The sequence below is a fragment of the Lissotriton vulgaris genome, chromosome 3_2, assembly GCF_964263255.1.
Source record: "Lissotriton vulgaris chromosome 3_2, aLisVul1.2, whole genome shotgun sequence".
Lineage (NCBI taxonomy): Eukaryota > Metazoa > Chordata > Amphibia > Caudata > Salamandridae > Lissotriton > Lissotriton vulgaris.
Window position 1 is genome coordinate 259017050 of NC_141690.1, and position 22068 is coordinate 259039117.

A 22068-nucleotide genomic window follows, 5' to 3' on the forward strand; every position below is an offset into this window, starting at 1 on the left:
TCCCTTACGTGAAGATAATGCACCTGACCGCGGTATCTCCAAGCATGTGTCCCTCGGATTTCAAAGATACCAAAGAGCAGTGTCACAACTGTTCTGTGTAATATTCTAATTTTTTTCTTGCCCACAACCTTATAATATCCTGTGAATGATTTGTAAAGTTCGATGTGTTTTAGGGGTGCTCCTGGGGTAACGTGCCCACCCTTCTCTGAACGTCCTATTGGATGTATGAACGTGCTTCCAAATTACTTGGTTGCATCCCCCTGCTTGCACTCTCCTGGTTTATGCTGTGCCCTTCACTACCACCCTATTATCTCCGGGGTTATTCCTCTCTGAGGCCTTTACTCTTTGAGCCCCTTTTGAGTCCCCAGGTTCAGGGAGGAAGCGTTGGGGGCAACAGCCCCTAGATCGAGAGATTAGGACGGTGTGCTACTATTTGCCCTGTTTGTATTGAGGGCAGTGCGTTCTTAATGGTTTGTGGTAAAGCGTTTCAGAGCTAACAGACCTGTCGATCGGGAAAGAAGAGGGCCCAGCAGTCTCCAATTCCCTGCGGTCCATCGAGCACATTCTCCCACAGGCCTGTCCTTCGGAATACGGAGTTCCCGGTAGGTCCCCGATATGATGCAGAGTCCCCGGCCAGCCCGCTGTTGTAGGGAGCCAGTTCCACTTAAGGCAATGCCACCCTCGACCTCCCAGCATGCACAACCGCATCGTTACCTGAGGAAGATGTCGTTGGCAGTGGTACAAGGCTCCTCTTACCTCTGGAACGCTGGGTTTTCGTTGGCGCTGTGAGCGGGGCAGCACTTCCTGATTTCCAACGCAGCCTCACTCCAGGACAAGCCCCTCGTTGCCGGGCAACACTCCTATGCCTGCACCAATCCCAGCGCGGTCCTACTCTGACTTCCCACAAATCCCAGCGCGGCCCTGCTCTGATGTCAGCGGGGCAGCACACAGGGTTCCCGAGTCTCCCGGGCCGGCGACGGTGATTCCCGCAGCGATTTTGGTGCGCCAGGACTCGGGCCCACAGCGGGGATTCTGGGGGTTATTTAAATAGCGATCCGACTCGGGCCTGCAGCGATGACTTCAGGGCTAGTTGCAGAAGCGTTTCTGGGAGCGCTTTCACCACGGACTAGTGGTGGTGATTTCAGTGGCAGTTTTGATCACAGTGGAAGACCCACGTTGAGCGCAGCCCCAGGCACGCTGCCTGGTGAACGAGTGGGTATCAAAAAGTCCTTTTATAACAGGCAGTCCTGAAGATCACTGTGCCTGCGGTGCAAAGTACAATTATTGCGCTACAGTGCAAGTCCTGGCAGCGTTGTGGTTCCAAAAGGCAGTTTGTAAAATATTGTCCTTATGAATACCCCACCAGGTAGGGGGACACTCAGCAGCAGAGCGTGGAGACACTCTAGAGGAATTTCTTCAGTCTCCCTGGCAGGGCAAGATCAGCAGGCTGTAAGGCAGCTCAGCAAATTGGGGCAGCAGTTCCTAGGAGAAGTCAGCCTCAGCAGTGTGGCAATTCTCCTGGCATAGCAGTTTTCACTCCAGCAGAGATTCTGCCTGGTCCAGCAGTGTAACAAAGATGTGTGGCCAGGACCCTCCCTTTTATACCCTGCAGTCCAGTTACTAGAAGGGGGCAGAAGTCTCTGGCAGGGTCTAGGGGGTAGGAGTTTCTAGAAGATATCTGGGATGTTCTCTGCCTTCCCTGACCTGGCTGTCATAGTGGCCAAAGGCAGGGCATTTAATGCTACAATGGGCAGCCAGTCACAGCCCATTCAAGTGGGGAAGATGTGAATCACCACTCCCTCCTCACAGCCCAGGCAAGCTATCAGCATGCAGATGGAAGGGGGAGTCTGCAGTGCCCAGACTAAGTGTAGGCAGAGAAATATCTACTTTCTAAAAGGGAGAATTCTAGAGTAGTAGTGTGGTTCTCCATTAGGAGTGATATTAGCTCATTAGTCTACTTTCACCGGTTACGCCACACAACTATGGCTCTCATAGCGACATGACATGTGCCCAATTTGAGATAGTCCCCTTTTCATTTCTATCCAGGAAGGATTTGTAACTGGGTTTATCTTGATTTTCGGCTCTGGTTGGTACTCTTAACAGGTTCAACGTATGGGCAGCAAGACAAGATACAGAATTTCAACCACGTCTAGGTAAGCAGAAGTATGGGCGAATAGCTCTATAGATTAACAGGGTGATTGTGTGGTTCTAATTGAGAATAACAGTTTATACTTTTCAGATTGGTTGGTACTACCCAGTCGAGGAAATATATTATTTAAATTACTGATGTGGGGATTTGGACGTTTAGTTCTGTTACATTGCTGAATATCTGTTACCTCACACATGTCCCGCTTTGTAGCTAAGCGTGGTAGTTTTACTTTACCATACTTCATAATGTAGTTTGGTGGTATTGTCACTGATTGGATCCTGCTGATTTAATGACTAACAGATTACATGAATAGAATTGGAAAGAGGAGGCTCACAAGAAATTTAACAGACATCCACATGTGCTCTACCCATCAAAGGATTAAGGGAGACTACTTAATAAATTGCTGTGAGTGTTGACTCAGTTGACTGTTATTCTGAATTAATGCAATGTACTATTTTAGTTTTGTCATTGACGCATCACACTTTCAATTTCATATTTATTTTGGTCAGAATTTCTCAGGATACCTGCTTGTCCATATACAAACGTTATTGATCAAGTGGAATGTTTACCTACTTTGGATTCGATTTGGTGTAAAGATAACAAGATTTTGCTCACGCCCCCAGGGTTGTAGGTGCACATTTGGGCATTTATTCCACCAACTGGCGATAATTTATTTGCACACCATGGGATACCATGCCACCTATGTGTCTGATTGGATCGACATACATAGTCCATATTAAGTGTTATGAATTTGAAGATTGGCTTTGTTTGAGGTTTTTGCTAACTGTGAATAGTGCCTATGCCTCCTCACCATTCCATGTAACTATTCACTGTGCAGCAATGAGACAACAATTGTGTAGAAAATGGCATGGATAATGATTATGTGATGAGGGTGAACTGTCATTTTTATGTAACTCTGAAAAAGTCTTGGGGTATTCCCTATCAGACGAAACACATGTTGGCAACAGAAACAAGTAAAGAGTCTAACAAGAGACAAAAATAATAAAGAAAAGAAAGAATTCCCGAGCACAGGCAAATTTACTTGGCTCAATGTGCATTAATTGACAGTTTGATATAATTTGTACACTCTATTTAGCGTGTGTTAGACATTTGTGTAGTCATTGTCTGATTAGCATAAATGGTTGAAGGGTAGTAGTGTGAATCACTTCCTCCTCTTAAAACACTGCATATATAAAAAACGGATAAATACTTTGTGATTTTCCCTGAGCGCCATTTCCTGTCAAATCACCCATTCCTATCTTCTTCAAGACGAATCCTTAAGAAATGCTCCCAAAATGTATGCCGGTCATTCTAGTTGTGCATGGAACGTTTCGGGATGATCCATGAAGCGGGGGCCATGAAAAAGGGGAGGACGGGGGAAGAAATTTGCGTTTCCCATGTAAATTCTAATAGAAATTTTAGATACGAATACAGCCCGAACCGCTGGACGGAATTACACCAAATTTCGCAGAAAGGTAGCGCTTGGTCCAGATAGTGACCTTTTTGTTATTTGGTGTCAATCCATTCAGTAGTTTTAGAATTAATGAACAAAATCCAAATTTGTATATCTAGCGACACAAACCCTCTGTGAATCTTCCCAATCTCATGTAGAGATCTGATTGGCTGCCAACAGTTCAATCATGAACTGCTGGCAGCCAGAGGCTGAGTCCCCCAAAAACCTAAAAAAATGAATAAAAAAGAAGGGGGCAGGGTAGGAATACCCTGCCCCCAAGCCGTGGGGCTGGGGTCTCAGAAGGACCCTGCTAGCGCCAAATATCAATTATTAAAAAAAAGTGTGCACCGAAAACCAATGGATTCATGCCTTCATGACAAAAAAAACCCAAAAAACCCCCACAGGCTCCTATACTTTATTCAAGAAAGCCCCTGGGCGGGCCAGGTCCAAGGGGCATGCAAAAAAAATTAAAAACTAAAGGAGGGGGGTACGGGCCCTCCTCTTGAGACCCTTATGAACCATGGGGACCACCACCTTCCCAGGGCTTTATTGAAATTAAGGAGGGGGTTGTGCGACCCCTCGCCATTGGACTCTAAGAGCTCTGGGGACCCACGCCTCCTGGGGCTTACATATGCCAGGGGACCACCACCCCTCCAGGATAAAATAAATACTAGAATGGGGGTTGGGAGCACACTGCCTCACAGTCCCAGCACAGTTAGCCCAGATGATTTTTCTTTACTCTCTAATACTGCTGCTCTCTACTGAAGACGGGCTCAACCCAGAAACACGTGTCTAGAGATATACAGCAATGTCTGCACCAACTTTGGTGAAAAACTCCAGCTAATTTTGAAGTAAGTTTGAACTGTGTACTGCATTTACCAGGATGCAAAGGGGCAAACTGTGCTGGGACTGTGAAGCAGTGTGCCCCCAACCCCCATTCTGTTTAAAAGGCTCCCTTGAGCCAGAAAGCTGACGAGCTTTGGAGATGCACCTGTGTGCCTGTGAGTGGTACTGTGACCTGAGAGAAACTTGGCAGCATTTCCAGAAACCCCAGATGATTTTTCTATGCTCTCTAATACTGCTGCTCTCTACTGAAGATGGGCTCAACCCAGAAACACGTGTCTAGAGATATACAGCAATGTCTGCACCAACTTTGGTGAAAAACTCCAGCAAACTGTCCAAAACAGCGAAAGAAAACCCCAAGTCTCTCATCTCCTCCGAGGATTTCTCCTTGTTTTTCGCAAACAAAATCAAAACCTTAGGTACCGAACTCAAGGCAGCCTCACTTCCCCCACCGAACCTTGACCTTCCGCCTCCTCCATCCCTATCCACACTTGAGGTGCCGGGTTTTTAGGAACCCGGTGGTGCCAGGGGATAACACCCGAAGACCTCCGAGTTCTCCCTGTTCCGGACCACAGAAACCAAGAGTCTTCTAGGTGAAGTCAGAGATCGAGTTTTATTGGTTGCAACCAAGTAACAAGCGTCCTAGAATTACAACATCACGGGTCGTAAGTTCTCAGGAGACTTTTCGTTTTTACAGAACCAGCCTTCTCCTTTTATACGAAAATAACAGCTGCAGGCAAGAATTCTTGAGTTTATGATACGGTTATACACATATTTCTACAACAAGGCAAAGAGCGAAGTCATGCTGGCCAACCCATATTTTAGATGTCCAGTTTGTGATAGATTACCCAGCCAGGCCCAGAACTCCCATCAGATATCGATGAAACCCCAATAAAACAGGGCACCTCCTTGTCATAAAACTGGCCATAAACAAGGAACATGGACAGGTGTATGTGTGTAGAAAACATGGTCGGTATGTAGTGAATGGTTTATGGCATGTTGTGCATTGATGCTATCTTATTCGGCCACTGGGCGAGGGGACTGCCTGAAAAGGTTTGGCTGGAGGCAGTGGAGTCAGTTTGGCCAGGTCATGGGGAAGTCAGCTAAGGTGGACGTGTCCTTTTAGATCAAGCTCCGCTTTAATCAATTGACTTATATGAGGGCAAGCCATAAGATGGATGCCGTTTACAAAATGGAGTCCGAGGGTTCAGAACGAAAACTGTGATTTAAGGTCTCTCAGGCACCCTTAAAAGCCTGCCTCAACGGAGCCGCCAGACTACTTACAGGCTCTAGAAAATTCGATCACATCACTCCTCACCTGAAAGCGTTGAACTGGCTTCCCCTCGAGGCTAGGATTCACCTCAAGCTGGCATGCATCACGCACAAGGCCTAACACTCCAACTCCCAGGCGTATCTAGCACAGAAGCTTGTGATATCCGGAGGAAGCAGAAACTCACGATCGGCAAATACCTTCCTACTCCGGCCTGCACGTTTTAAGAAAAAAAACCTACAATCGGGCTTTCACCGGGACTGCTCCAAGAATATGGAACTCCTTCCCTCCTGACATCAGAAGAATCCACTCCCTGAAACGCTTCAAAAAAGAGGCTAAACCCTTCCTCATGGGTAAATTCCTTGGCTAAACCCGCTCCACAGCCACCGAGAGACTTAGTACCCGTGTGATATCCTGTATATTGTATAATCCTCGACTCTGTAAATTACCCTGTTGTATAGTTTTCTTTTCTTTTTCCGTCCCCTAATGTAAAGCACCCCTGCAATATCCTCCCTATTGTATGACCCTCTATTCTGTAAAATGTTCCTATGTACAGTTTTTCACTCCCTCCCTCCATTGCACAGTTCCCTTTGACACACTGCCTACCATATGACCCATGATTCTGTATAGCCCTCTGATGTATTGCTCTCATGGGATAACCGTATTTTCTGTATTACTCTATGAACCTGTAAAGCGCTCTGATACCCTCACGGATCAAGTTTGCGCTCTATAAAACCTTAAAATAAAATAAATAAATAAATAATTTTGAAGTAAGTTTGAACTGAGTACTGCATTTACCAGGATGCAAAGGAGAGAACCGTGCTGGGACTGTGAGGCAGTGTGCTCCCAACCCCCATTCTGTTTAAAAGGCTCCCTTGAGCCAGCAAGCTGACAAGCTTTGGAGATGCGCCTGTGAGTGGTACTGTGACCTGAGAGAAACTTGGCAGCATTTCCAGCAACCCCATAAGATTTTTCTTTGCTCTCTAATACTGCTGCTCTCTACTAAAGACGGGCTCAACCCAGAAACACGTGTCTAGAGATATACAGCAATGTCAGCACCAACTTTGGTGAAAAACTCCAGCTAATTTTGCAGTAGGTTTGAACTGTGTACTGCATTTACCAGGATGCAAAGGGGTGAACTGTGCTGGGACTGTGAGGCAGTGTGCTCCCAACCCCCATTCTGTTTAAAATAAATACTAATAGGTCCCCTCGAACCCTGTGGACCACCACATCCCTGGGATCAAATACATACAAAAAATGGGAGGGAGGCCACGTGGCCCCCTCCCGAGCCATAGGCACCCCAGGGGACCACCACCTCACACACCCACTCACAGATCCACTCAGACTAATGCAAACACTAGCAGACTAAGTGAGACACTCATGCACCCTCTCACAAACCCGCTCAGAGACCCATGAACACATTCAGATACTCATGCGCCCACTCAGATGCACTCAAAGACTCACGCACCCACTCACAGACCCACTCATAGATGCATGCAATCACTCAGAGACCCAGTCATAGATTCATGGACTCATAGACCTACTCAGAGACTCATGTACCCACTCATAGACCCACTCAGGGACTTGCATAACTACTCACAGACCCACTCACCCACCTACAAACCCACTCAGACACTCATGCACTCACTTAAAGACTGACGCACACTCATGGAGGCACTCGCAAACTCACTCAGACATTCTGGCATCCACTCACAAACCCACTCAGATACTCATACACCCACTCAAACACCCATTGATACACTTATGGAGCTACTCCAAGACCCACTCAAACACTCACACACCTATTGAGACACTCACACAGACACACCCTGAGACACTCATGCATTCACTAACTCTCAAAGGTTACAGGTTACAGTTAGGAAATACACATTTAAAATTTTTAAGAATTTACTTAGAAAACCAAAGGTTAGAGGGATGTTATAGTTAGGATATAACATTAAAAAAGTAAAAATTCACCAAAAAAACAAAGGTTACAGGGATGTTATAGTTTGCAAATAACATTAAAAAATGGGAGAAATTCACTGAAAAAAACAAAGGTTACAAGGACTGTAGAGTTAGAGAATAGAATGTAAATACCCATAGAAATTCACTGAAAAAAAGGGACGTTCTAGTTAGGCTCAGATTTCACTCGTACAAAACCATTGAAATGCAGCAGTTATAGTTACCTGAGCGAACTATAACTTGCGCCCCCACAATGCAATGCTTATGCCCTCACATATTACATCACTCATGACATGGTCCGTGATATCACTGATGATATCCCAAATTACATCACTGACACCATCCACAGACCCACTCACATACCCACTCACACCCATACACAACCTCTTATATACCCAATCACACATTCACACAACCATTCACATACCAATACAAGTACTCACACAACCACTCACTCATCCATAGAGCCACTCACACATCCACTTACTCACTCATACAGCCACCCACACACCAATCCGTCATCCTTACAGCTATTTATACAACCAATCACTCACCCATACAGCCCCTCACACAGCCACACACTCACCCAAATAGCTACTCACATACCCATGTATTCACCCATACAGCCACCTATACAACCGCTCACTCACTCATATAGCCTCTCAACATAGCCACTCACTCACTCACCCATACATGCACTCACATACTCACACACTCACTAACACCCACACAATCGCTTACATACCCATTCACACATCATACAAGCATGCCCACATTCGGTCAGTTGCCCATACAGCCATTCACACAGACACTCACTCTCCAATTCAACCACTTGCACATTAACTCACTTAATCAACCACCCACTCAAACAGCCACTCACCCATACTGCTACACTGCACACTGTCACTCACTCATACAGCCATTCAGACACCCACTCACTCATCCATACAGTCACTCACACATCACTAACACAGCCACTCACTCACACCACTACTGACACACCCAGTCACCGATACAGCCACTCACACAGCCACTCACTCACTCTACCACACATCTACTCACACACTCACTTACTCACAAATAAGGCACTCATGCACCCACTCACACACCCAGTCACTCACACACCCACTCAGGATATACACAGTCACACAGCTGCTCACATAAAAGATATTAAAAAATGTAATCAATCATTAGTAGTACACACAGTAAACTAAATTAACTTTTGTAATACCTATTTAACACTCAGAAACTTTTAGAAAACATTCAATCACTGGATGATGTCAACAGTGATGTCATCAGTGGTGTCATTTGAAAATGCGATCAGTGATGCCCCTGACCATGTCATTATCGATGTAATATGTGAGGTCATAATCAGTGCATTGTGGGGGCATAAGTTTATAGTTAGCTCAGGTAACTATAACTGCTGAATTTGAGTGGTTTTGAATGAGTGAAATCTGTGTCTAACTATAACGTCCATGTAGCCTTCGTTTTTTTCAGTCAAAAAAATTATATATACATACATATATAATTTTATAGGAAAGAACAGTCCTGTCCCACCTTCTACACTGAGGGGGATTTCAAAGCAGGTACAGACCTCAAAAACACCTCCACACAATCCACAAGTATTTCGCAGTTCTTTTATTTTTCTTGAACACCGCAAAGTGAAACAGATAAGGGTGCGCATTGACGTGTTCTGATCGATCCACGGAGATCTTGATCACATGGCGTGCCACTGACAAATAACTACTCAAATACTTAGTGTAGCCAATCATTACAATGGACTGGTCAAAAAGTGCAAATATATAAATAAAAGACTCAACCAAAAAACTGCTAAAAGACAGGCTCACAATATACAATACTCATATACAAAGCATATTTTAAAACAAACCGCATGCACATAACAGACTGTAATAAATCACACCATGTACTAAATAAGTTATTTGTGCAAACAAGTGTAAATGTACTTGATTGATAGTCCATTGAACATTTGATAAATCTGAACCATATGTGCAAATGTGCAAAATAGTGCAAAAAACCTTAATCACCCTATATACACTAGTATATAAAAAGTAGATGAGACTGTGCAAAGGTGTAAAATTACTCATGAAAAACAACCAACAGGTTGTAATCAAAGTGCTAGTGCTAAATGTAGAAAGTGTCTGTGCCAGAATACACAGTACAAGTAAATTCAGTCATGGAAGTAAAAATACGGAGACATCCCATATATTTACAACAAACAGTGAGGCTTTGCAAAATATATAAGCACAGTCCAAACCAGAGGAAGAGACACTGAGTCAATAAAACACAAGCAGGACTCAGAAGCACTGAATAAAAAGAAGAAACTACATGTTAGACCTAGCATCATTGGCATGGGTCTCTCCTCCATTTTTTGTCTGTTTGCCTCCTCTGTTTACGATGTTTTGATGGAATATTGCTTTGGGCACTGTGCCACTGCTGATCAGTGCCACCGTGCAAGTGCTCCCTATGTTAAATTGAAACATTAATTGGATTACTGCCAACTAGAGACCAGCCGATTCTAACATTGGTGGCAGCTGTGGGATTTGAACTTTGCATTTATGACTCCTGTGCAGTGATTAGTGTACACTGCATAGTGAAAGCAGACCAGAGCGCAGCCACAATCTGGATATTCTATTTTTGTTCTCCGCTTTCCTGGAGCTTATTTTTTGAACACTGCCAGTTTTGACCATGAGTGATGCCGGAGTCACTGCCCCTGTAGTTGTGGAGTAATTTGATAGGAAATTGATAAAAGATTACAAGAAAAAACAGCTGCAGCACTTCTGCAAGCAGTTGAAAGTTCCTACAACAGGCCTCAAAAATAAGGAAGAATTTCTCACAGCATTGCAGGCCTGGTTAGAGGCCAGAGTTCCCTCTGATCCGGTGGTGGTACCGCCAGAGGGAAGGGAGGAGGAAGAGCTCGTGAATGGGCCAGTGTCCTCTCCCGGCAGCAGCGTTTCCTCTAAGGGTCTTTCTCCTGAAGAATTGGAAGACAGGGTAAAGGAACGAGAGTACCAGCTAGAAATGGCAAAACTTAAATTAGGAGGGCAGTTGGAGTTAGAGAATGCAAGAAGCAGGAGAGATGCTGAAATGGAGAGCAAAAGGTTAGATTTTGAAAGAGAAAAATTAGCGTTTGAACGTGAGAAAATGGTGAGGGAGATGGAGCTCAAAACTAAGAGTTCAGAATTAAATCTCTCTGGTGGCAGCATTCCATCTGGGCCTGCAGAAAGTAGGTTTTATTTTCCCAAAGATGTGATAAAAGATTTTCATAAGAATAAAGATATTGGCCAATGGTTTAAAGCATATAGGGTTGTGGGGTCGCTTTGTCAATGAAGGGAGAGATACCTTGTTGGACATGCCTGTTGAGGATATGATGTCTTATACTCATATGAAAGATGCTTTAATGTTAAGGTATGGCCTAACCCCAGAAAAGTACAGACAAGCCTTTAGAGAATGTATGAAATTGCCTGGTACTACGTGTGTTGAATATGTGTCATTTTTTTGCAGAGCCATGGACGGTTGGGTAAAGGGTAGCAAAGTGGAAAGTTAAGATGCTCTTTATGATTTGTTTGCTTGGGAGCACTTGTCTAATAACTGTTTTCCAGAGCTACGCCAGCACCTTATTGATAGGAAGATATCTAGCCCTAGAAAACCTGCTGAGGAGAGGGACCGCTGGGTCAGTACCAGGGTCCACAAGGGTCCAGTGGGAGACTCAGCCAAAGGTGGGCAGGGTCCCCAGCAGAAGAGTGGGGGGGGGGGGCAGGGGTAAACAGAGGGAGTTTCAGAAAGGGCCCCAAAGTAATCCCCAAGGGAACCAAGGGAAGGGTTCCCAGCCTCCCCCAGTAAAGAAGCCAGAGGCCCCGACAGGTAAACCTGTTCCGAGGGGCCCAATGACCTGCTACGCTTGTAAGCAGGTGGGACACCGTTATTATGATCCCCAGTGTCCCATGAAGAACTCTAATGTACCACCACGTGCACCCCTCATCAGTTGGCGAGTGTAGCCCTGGGAGGGGAGGAGATGGTTGCCCCTGGTGGGAAGGGTCCCGCAGAGATGTCCCTGGTCTCTTTAGGAGACATGGAAATGGTCCCTCCACCCCCTCTGTCTAGTAACACTAATAAATATAGGCAGTGGGTGACCATTAATGGCCATAGGGTGGAAGCTCTCAGAGACACCGGAGCAAGTGTGACAGCTGTCAAGTGTCACTTGGTGTCCAGAGAGCAGGTGGTCCGTCATGCATTCTACCCTGTTATAGCTGCTGACAACTCCCAGAAGGAGGGTGAGGTAGCTCAGGTTCCCTTTGAAAGAGTGGGGTCTTGGGTACTCTTCAGGTTGCTGTGAGGCCCGCCATGCCTGTTGACTGTCTACTGGGCAATGATTTGGAGGACTCCCCTTGGGTTAAGGTGGAGCGAGAGACACATTTGAAAATGTTGGGTGTGCCGGAGTGGGTGTGTGCAACCACTCGGTCCATGACAGCTAGTAAGGGTGTTGATGGAGTTCTGGAGCCTGAAAGTATGGCCCAGGACCCAGCTGTGATGAGAAGAGGCAGGGGGCGCGGGAAACCATCCGCCATAGTTCCCACGGTCCAGGAGGAGGCAGACCTTGAGGGGGATGCCCTGGAACCGACAGGGGAACAAGTTGCTGAACTGGGAGACCTGCCCGAGCTGACCCATTGGCAGCAGGATGGTGGTCCCTCCTGGGAAGAATTTTGTGCTGAGCAAAAAGTGTGCCCTTCTCTTGTGGGTATGAGGCAGCAGGCCTCAGCCCAAACAACAGGTGATCAGTCAGGATCACATTTGGTCTACTGGGAGAACGACCTCCTGTATAGCCAGCTTAAGGCTGCTGAGCCTGGGTCAGCCCGTGTGCTGGTGGTACCCCAGCGCTTCAGAGCCTTCCTACTGGGTTTGGCTCATGACGTTCCATTAGCTGGACATCTGCGGCAGGACAAGACCTATGATAGGCTTGTCACCCATTTTTATTGGCCCCAGATGAGAAGGGATGTAGACATCCATTGTAAAACCTGCCAAACTTGCCAGGCAAGTGGGAAAAGCGGGCGGAAGCAGAGGGCTCCCTTCCAACCTTTTCCCGTCGTCAGTACCCCCTTTGATCGGTGGGGATTGACATTGTGGGGCCACTGGACCCCAAGACAGCCATGGGCATCAGGTTCATCCTGGTCTTGGTGGACCATGCCACCCGGTACCCGGAAGCCATCCCTCTCCGCACAGTGACGGCCCCCGTGGTGGGACGGGCAAAGATGGGTGTTTTCTCCCGCATGGGGTTTCCCAGAGAGGTGGTATCAGACCGGGCCACCAACTTCATTTCCAATTACATGAAGTCCCTGTGGAAGGAGTGTGGGGTAACCTACAAGTTCACCACTCCTTACCACCCACAAGGTAATGGGCTGGTTGAGAGATTCAACCGGACCCTCAAAGGCATGATCATGGGTCTTGAAGAACCAATGAGGCGTAAATGGGACATCCTTTTACCATGCCTGCTGTTTGCTTACCGTGAGGTGCCAAAAAAGTCTCTAGGGTTCAGCCCCTTTGAGCTTTTGTATGGACACCCGGTAAGAGGACCTTTGAGTCTGGTCAAAGAAGGCTGGGAGCAATCTCCCAGGAAACCTCCCCAGGATGTATACAGTTACATGCTGGCCTTTAGGAACCAGACTCGGCGCTTCAGAGATCTTGCTCAGGCAAATCTGGAGGCCAGCCAGGAAGAGATGAAGCGGTGGTACGACCGGAATGCCACTCTCCTGGAGCTTCAACCTGGTCAGAAAGTTTGGGTCATGTCCCTTGTAGAACCTTGTGCGCTCAAGGACAGGTAGACTGGACCATTTGAGGTTGTGGATGTTCTACCCGGCCTCGTGGCGTGGTCCTCCCTGACCCGTGGCAACACCCTTCCAAGCTTACACCACGACAGACCCCTGAGTCCCCCAGCCCAGCCAACCCTTCCCTCCATGTTAGTCATGACCATTCCTGGACTTCCCAGCCCGTGCCTCCATCTTCCCGGCCCGTAGGCCCTGTGTGCCCACTTTCCGGCACCTAAGATGGCCGCCGAGCCAGCGCGGCCTAGGCCGAGAGGCGTCACCCTGGCGGGAGGACAGAGCGCTCCCCGTGAGTAAGAGAGGGAAGAGCAGTATCCTTCACACCTCCGACCTCTCCTCGAGAAGTGGGTTTCGATCGCCCCTCCGGCCACCCGGAGGGCTGGCTCCACGCCTGCTGTGTGTCTGGGACTCCTCCCAAACCCAGGGCCGGCTTTAGGCATGTGCAAACTGTGCACCTGCACAGGGCCGCCAAACGCCAGGGGCCGCCACGAGGATGGATACAATATTTGCGTGGCGGCCCCTGGCAGGGATTTGGCGGCCTCCGGCTTTCGTCCCTGATTGGCAGTGGCGGTGTTTCTCACCAAGGGGGTCGGGTCTGGCAGACGTCGGAAGCCGAGGATTCGAGTCTGCGCAGGCTTAACCTCATAAGAAGAGAATCTCATGAGAAATCTGACTCATTTTGAAATGTGCCGCTCTGATAATTGCAAACACAAACGTAGGTAAACAAATGCACTCCAGAATCTCCACGAAACTGACCAACCATGCACTACCACTAGAGATGAGAGAAACTTGTCCAAGCACAGCCAAAGTGTACCTGCAGCTCTCCACAGACTCCGAAGCACAGCAGTGGCATGTCGATGAATGAAACAGAAACCATTCCGTAGTCATCATCAGTCCATCCCACGGTGACAGACACAGTTCCAGTCGGCGTGTGCCTGCATTCTGTGGTGGTGGTGGTGGTCCTCGGAACGTACTGGGAGAAGGAAGCCTGCCATCACTGAGTCATCAACTCCCAGCGCCTGGAGCTAACACGGACAGACTGCAGAGACGAGTCTACTCTCACTCGAGTCCTGACCCGTGACAGCTAGGTTCATCAGGCAGCCCAGGTAAGGCCCAGGCTGCATGCGCCATCTTTCTCGCCAGACACACATTCCTCCAGCTGACACACATACTCCTGTATCAGACTGTCCCCAGCGCACACACTGCGCCAGGCCTATCTGGCAGGCACGGTTCAGGCGCCATACCAGTCTAAAAGACGCGCGGTGGTTTGCCATTCCTTCTGGGTTGCGGATGCCACGCATGCAGGTTCTAACACATCGACTCGTCGCTATATACCTTTGTTAAATTAGGCAGGTCTCTGTTAGCGCAGTGCCTGTTACTACTTTCATTACCTCATGGCGATAAATCGCTAATCTATGTATATGAATTGCAGCATTGGAGGTATTTAACGCCTTGCAGGGTTTGCAGTATTTCACCTGGTTTGTAGCTATATGAATTGTGTATGTTTCTTGTTATAGTATTCCTTTTGGATGAGTGTGCACTGCTAGTAGTTTCAAAACGCATGCATGACTGAGGGTTAATGTGCTACTGCCGAGGTCTCGAGTTATGGTTCAAGTCCCAGTCGGCCCACTGATAGAAGTGTTCGTGACGTGTCTATGCCTTCCATCCGTCATTTTATTTAAGGTTGTGGTCTGGTGCATCCGTCCGGTTGCTTGTAATGAAATGACACGAGGCTACTGTCTCCAGCATGTCTGAGCATCGCTCGGGGCTCTTAAATGAAATGCATAGGTTTAAATTGAAATTGACTACTCCTGAGCTACTTTTCATCCTTCAAGGGGCAATGAAATGCGTAGATTCAACTGGCTTAAAAGAAGCACCTGCTATTTATAGTGTTTGAAGCGTGCATTATTAGACTTCTGCATACTGAAGATTACATCTGCACTGTAGTCAGCTCGTCTACCAGTGTCCAGAGCTGCTGACAAGGTTCCACCTCTACATGTATTTCACGCACACATCTAGCCATGCACTGGCTGATGCGTCGGTGTTGTATTCGAGCCCATAGCAGGTATATGCTGTGAGCGGGAATTATGCGAGATGCTCAGATACGGTGCCTCTGTGTGCACGAGACAGGGTTTACAAATGATCCTCGAGCACTGACAGTTAGCCCGTGTCAGGCATGCACAGCTCGTTCACGTCTGTTTTTCTCGATGCATCCTGGTACTTTTAGTTTTCTTTATCATGCACCTTAAATCCCCCGGATGTCATTATAAATTTGTAGTCTATCCCTGAAGAGAGATTTCATTTACAGACAGTCCGGCCTGTATTTGCTTGACGATCGTGGCACAAGGAGATGGCCCTTCAAATAATGCCTTCCCACTTGACCAATGCTGTGTGATCTTGGACAAAAGACCTTTCCTGTTCTACAGATCCCAGGCCTGGTTAAATCGGAGGAAGGGGGTGGAGCCAGAGAAAAGTTGGTGTGGCCTCCGACAAAGATTTGAGCACCTGCACTTCAAATCTTACAAATTAAGCACTGCTGTGGTGATTAGCGCGCTTTACAGATACTGTTTGACTGAGGCGCCGTTTTTGACAGCTGGCAGGGTTTTGTCCTGACTGCTTGTGCAGAAGCCCCCAGAGGGCCTGTGTGCCATCCGCGGCGCGGCCCCTGACTCCAGGTGCTGCTCCATGGCGTCTCGCGGAGGTAAAATCAAAAACATCCTATTTAAGAAGGCTTTCTGTCCGCATTCAGAAGGTGAAACGTCATCATATTCGGGGCGCGCCTTGAAGCAGGGCCATGTAGGTCAGTGGAGAAATAAAGAACAAGACCGGTGAATATAGGTCAGGCACACCAAAGAGGTGAAGGACAGGAACAGAATTGGAGGACATGTTTGTAGCTCAGTGCTAAAAAACCCCAATGGCTTGAGGATAGAGCTGAGCGGAAAAAACGAACTACAAGACGGAAATGTAAAACTAAAAGATATTGCACAGGAAGGGCCAATGAAAACAAATATATTCCTTATTGTGGAGAGATGGAACAGGCGGGGATATAGCTCAGTGGTAGAGCATTTGACTGCAGATCAAGAGGTCCCTGGTACAAATCTGGGTGTCCCCTTCAGATTTTTTTTCAATCCTTTTTACAATATTTTGTGAAAAGCCTAAAAAGAAGTTTGTTGATGCGAAAAAGAACGCTTTTTGGATCATGTTTCCTAGAAACGACCAAACGATTCAAACATTTAACTTTATACTGACAAGTTGACTAAAGCTAAGGCACTTTGTCTGAGAGATACACAAGCTGAAAGAGAGAGAAACGCAGAAGGTGAAAGAGAGAGAGACACAAAGGGAGCGAAAGCGAGATCCCCAAGTGTTTGCAAGCATGTGATCACTCCCAGAAGGATGAAGAGATAAGTTGGCATTCTGTGGGTTGAAGCTGTAATGCTCAGTATAGTGAGCTCTCTCATACTATTCTTAAGTCCTAACACAAGCTTTTAAAAGTGGACGCACCTTTTTACATCACCAAAGACAGAAGTTTTTGTTTAATGTAAGACTTCCCTATTCCAATGTTTGCAAAGTTTGTGAAAGGTGTAGGTTTGCTGATTAATAGACTACGAGAAATCTAATCTAATAAACAGAAATTTAGAAAGAGGCTTGCACTGGTTCTGAAAGTAAGCGGTGAGGCTCTCGGTCTACAGCAAGAGATTGTGAAATGTCCACCTTTCCCCTTTAAGACTAAGTTACATTCCCTGGATCTAGAACAGGTTGAAAGCATGGTGAAGAATGCTCTGTGTATTCCGATCAGTGACAGCCACGTGACAGTGGGTGGTGGGTACCAACATCAATGACCAGTGTAAGGCCTTCCGTAGAGCACCACTAAGGTTTGGGAATATTTCCTTTGCGCCCCTTCACAACCTTTGGATTTTTGTTGAACATTTATGTGACAAGTGTGCTGTAAAAGCCACAATTTGCTGATCTTTTTTTCTCAGTGTGAACCCTCCTCCCCAACGGAACGGTGAGAGTCTGACTCTGTCTCTGAGACGAGACTGCTCACAAAATATTTATAATGTAATCGCCTGTCTTTCCAGTTGAGCTGCCTAGTTATGTGAGTGTTAACAACATGTCTCAGATGCGCAGCGTAGTCAATACTGAATGGTTTGTCTGCATTATGCATGTTCACGACACGCGTGTGTATGCACATTTGAGTGTCTGCCTGTGCATAACCGAGAACTCACGAATGCATGCGTCTGTGTGCTCCTCAACGTGTGTGTGTGTTCCTGTTGTGCGTGAGTGCATGTGTGGGTGCATGCACATTTGTGCGTTCGTGAGCACGCGAATGTGTGGTTGTTTGCGTGAGTGTTTGTTTCTGGCTGCCTTTTATATGCACTAGCCGTGCTTGTTGATTTGAAGGGTGACATACGAGCAGCGAGATACGCCTTGGTTAATGGCAAAGTTCCCGGGGCCCCCACCTATGCTCCCTGCACAGGGCCACCATGAGCCTAGAGCCGGCCCTGCCAAACCCGACCTGAATGGATCAAAGGGCCGCGTGGCAGGAAACCCCAACAAGCGGCCCCCAGGTGCCAAGACCCCTGCAGACCAGCACCCCGGAGATCAAAGAGGAGCAGTCCTATAACTGGGGATGCTCCGGGACTATTGACAGATTCGATCCTGGAACAACGAGAGCCCTGCCTACGTGGTCGCGGCTCGATTGGCAGAGAAGGACTTCTGCTGGAACCATCTTAGCCCTGCTGAGTGACTCGCGGCTCCCTTGCAGCCTTGAAACACCTGAGCCCTGCTGAGTGACTCGCTGCTCCCCTGAAGATCGTAAGACCTCCGACATCGTGCTTGAGCCCTGCTGAGTGACTCGCGGCTCCCCTGAAGATCGTAAGACCTCCGACATCTTGTTTGAGTCCTGCTGAGTGACTCGCGGCTCCCTGACTCTCCTGGTCTGGCTGGACCCTGAAAGATCACCCGGTATCCCCCAGCTCGAGGATTGAGAGCTGTGTGTCGGATACGCAACAATATTGACACTGATCCTATAAATGTAAATGTAAATGTAAGCACACATTTATATAGCGCTACTATCGCTCCAAGGAGCATCTTGGCGCTCAACACCCAACACCGCTGGGAAAGGTTGGTGGACAGAAGGAAATTTCACACATTACAAGCTTTACACTAATGCTTTGCAAGCCGCGTCAGAGAGTGAGAAGATCCATGTCTTCAGAGACTTCCTGAATTCACTATCCTTGACTATACGCCGAAGCTGAGCTGGCAATTTATTCCAAGCTCTTGAGCCTAGTACAAAAAGAGATTTCCCCCCTTTGGTGGCCAGTCTGAATCTGGGAATCACCAAAAGATTTTGATTGACAGACCTCAAGCAGCGTGCTGGCACATAGCGTTTAAAGCCATTCAACAGATATCTCGGACCTTGTGACTGAAAGGCTCTAAAAGTGATAACAAGGACCTTAAATAGGACACGCTTGTGGATGGGCAGCCAGTGTAAGATCTTAAGCACCGCCGAGGCAGATGACCTTCTCGGCCAGCGAAGTACCAGGCAAGCAGCAGCATGCTGGACCATCTGCAGCCTGTGCAGAACTGCTTTATTGGTGCCTGCATAAAGACTATTGCAGTAGTCCAGTCTAGATGTTATCAATGCTACTGCTACCGTCTTCCTGGCTGCCAGAGGAAGAAGATCAAAAAACTTCCTCAATGATTTGATGATCTGGAAACATGAGCTAGCTACGCCTACCGCATGCTGCTTGAATGAAAGTTGGTCATCAAATTTAATACCCAGATTTCGCGCAGAAGAAATAGTATTAGGAGGAGCTTCTGCATCCTCAGGCCACCATTGTTTAGGGGAAAACAGATTTTGGGGTCCAAAGGGCAATATTTCTGTCTTCCCTGAGTTACACTTGAGGTGATTGTTATTCATCCACTCAAATGTAGCTGTGAGACAGTTCATAAAATTTTCCTCAGCCCCTGGCAGCTCCCTATCCAACACCAGGATCAGCTGCGTATCGTCAGCGTACAATATGACTTCAATCTGGTAGGATGCAATCAGCTCAATCAGGGGAACCATGTAAAGATTAAAAAGAACAGGACTCAAATTAGCGCCCTGTGGGACCCCTGAGCTGATGACCTTTTCTTCAGATTTGTAGTCACCTAGTACTATTACCTGACGTCTCTGGGAGAGGAAATTAGTAAGCCATGCCAGCACCATTTCTCCTATACCTGCGTTCTCCAAACGGTCAATCAAGATGGAGTGCGAGACGTATCGAAGGCCGCCGATAGATCGAGTAAAATCAGGACGGCCTTCTTCCCTTGGTTCAATGCCATTAGTAAAGTCTCTGCTGTAAACAAAAGAGCAGACTCAGTCGAATGCTTGGACCGAAACCCTGATTGATTGGAGTGCAGGATGTTATTCTCCTCCAAAAAACTCGTAAGTTGATAATTAACGAATTTCTCCGTCAATTTAAACACCGAAGGGAGTAGGGAAATGGGACGCAGGTTAGCCAGAGTAGTTGGATCTGGCAGGGCTTTTTTCTGTAGTGGCATAACCACTGCACACTTCTAATCACCTGGAATTACTGCTGTAGCCAATGAGGAATTGATGATACTGTTAATAGTTGGGCTTATCTCCTCAACCAATGTTCGCAGGACCATGGGCAGGCAGGGATCAAATGGAGATCCAGATTTTATGGCTAAAATAGCCTGATGTGAATCCTCCAGGGAGATATGCATAAATGAGTCCAGGTGAGAAGTGTTATTTGTCATAGCGCCTATCCTCATTGTTTCCGAATTTGTCGAAATAGATGGCACGGGTGGAAAAACCTTAACAATATCAGAGATTTTCTTTTCAAAATAGTTGGCTATGGCATTGCAAAGCGGGAGGGAAGGTGGAATCTCCTGAGAGAGTGCAGTGGGGTTGGTAAAACTCTTGACTATCTTAAAGATCTCTTTCTGTCCTTTGTCAGAAGAAGAGATAACCTCCAAGTAGTATGTTTTTTTTGCCAGCTTAATTGCGGCATGGTAATTCCGATGTGCAGATTTATATAAATCACGGGCAGCCACCTCATAATTCCTTCGCCACCTACGCTCCAAAGATCTTACTGCGCCCAACTCGGTTTTTAAGGCTAATGAAAACCATGGGGCACTCTTTCTATTTGTAGGACAGCATAAATTTCTTTGTTTCTTCCTTATGTCCAAGGACGACCCAAATGTTGCCAGCCACTCACAGTATTGGTAATTATCTGTTAGAGTGCGACCTGTTAAAACAGGTTTACTAGCTCTTAACTTCTCCAAAAGATCAGGCCGTGAAAAGGCAGTTATCCAGTCCGGCTTACGACTGACAGAGTTTACATTTTTCACTGGAGCCTTCTGTTTAACCAAAAGATGAAATGGAATAAGTTTATGGTCTGACCAAGTTAAAATGTGTGGAGGTTTAACTAACAGGCCATCGACATTAGAACAAATGTAATCCAGAACATGGCCCGCTGTGTGAGTGGGTTCTAGCGTTAACAAAGTAAGGCCAAGTATATTGATAATATCCATAAACCCACTAGTGCCTGGTTCCTTAGGGGAATCTAGATGGAGATTGAGATCTCCCATCACCGTGCAGTGAGCGAACCTGAGTGTAAGCTCGCTCAGCGCATCTCCAATGCTTTCCAAAAAATCAGCCGATGGGCCAGGTGGACGGTAAATCAAAGCACCAGAGAAGGAGAAGAAATCATGGATGGCAAGGCAGAAGGCCATAGCCTCCGCTCCTTTGATGTCTGGCAACTCAAACGTAGAGCATTTGATAGCGCTACGATAAATAATTGCCAGCCCACCTCCCCGCTGTAAAGGTCTATCTAATCGGTGGATTGAGTAAGCATGTGGAAGAGCCACAGCTAGGTCCGGGTTGCACCATGGGCGAAGCCAGGTTTCCGTAACGAATAACCAATCTAGGTCCATTTCAATAATCAGATCGTGAATATGCTGTGCATTTTTGCACAACGACCTGGCGTTGATAAGTCCCCCCCGGAGTACAGCTGACTGAGAGTTAACATGGGGCCCAGCACAGGAGTGAACTTCATCTTGCAATGCAGGCATGAAACTAAGCCATCCCATGTATCTGGGAATAGGGAATTGTGGCAGGAAGGGGAGCATTTGTTGAAGGAGCCTAACCACTCCCTGGAATTGACTAAAGTAGTGACCCTGGGGACGACATCCCTTACCTCCTCTGCTGCCTTGACGCGGACGAGCGCAGACGGGCAGGACTCTGGCTGGACTCCGGCGTGAGTCTGGCGCTCCCGCTGCGCGTTGCCGCTGCGCGTCATCATGGCAGGTTTAAGTAGAGCTGTGGTCAGCCCGACAGAAGACTAGGGCGCTCACCAAAATGGCGCCGCATTTCGTCCCTGCCTACCACCAAGATGGCTGGAGGCGTGAATGTGTGGCAATAAGTGACCCGCCAAACAGCTGTGAAATTACAGATTAAAATGCGGGTAAGCGCTATGTGTGCTTATTAAAATATCAGACAATTCCGATTTATTTAAATGCAAAACGACAATTTTTAAAATACGCG

The 22068-nt window shown here is 47.1% G+C and overlaps 1 protein-coding gene and 1 non-coding gene across 3 annotated transcripts in view; both read left to right on the plus strand.

Moving 5' to 3' along the window:
- The window catches only part of LOC147725632 (uncharacterized), a 185026-nt gene that overhangs the window by 21183 nt on the left and 141775 nt on the right, over positions 1-22068 (plus strand). The gene's annotated exons all lie outside the window — the stretch shown is intronic.
- Positions 16555-16626, plus strand: TRNAC-GCA (transfer RNA cysteine (anticodon GCA)). The gene has a single exon. It is a non-coding gene; the product is annotated as a tRNA-Cys (tRNA).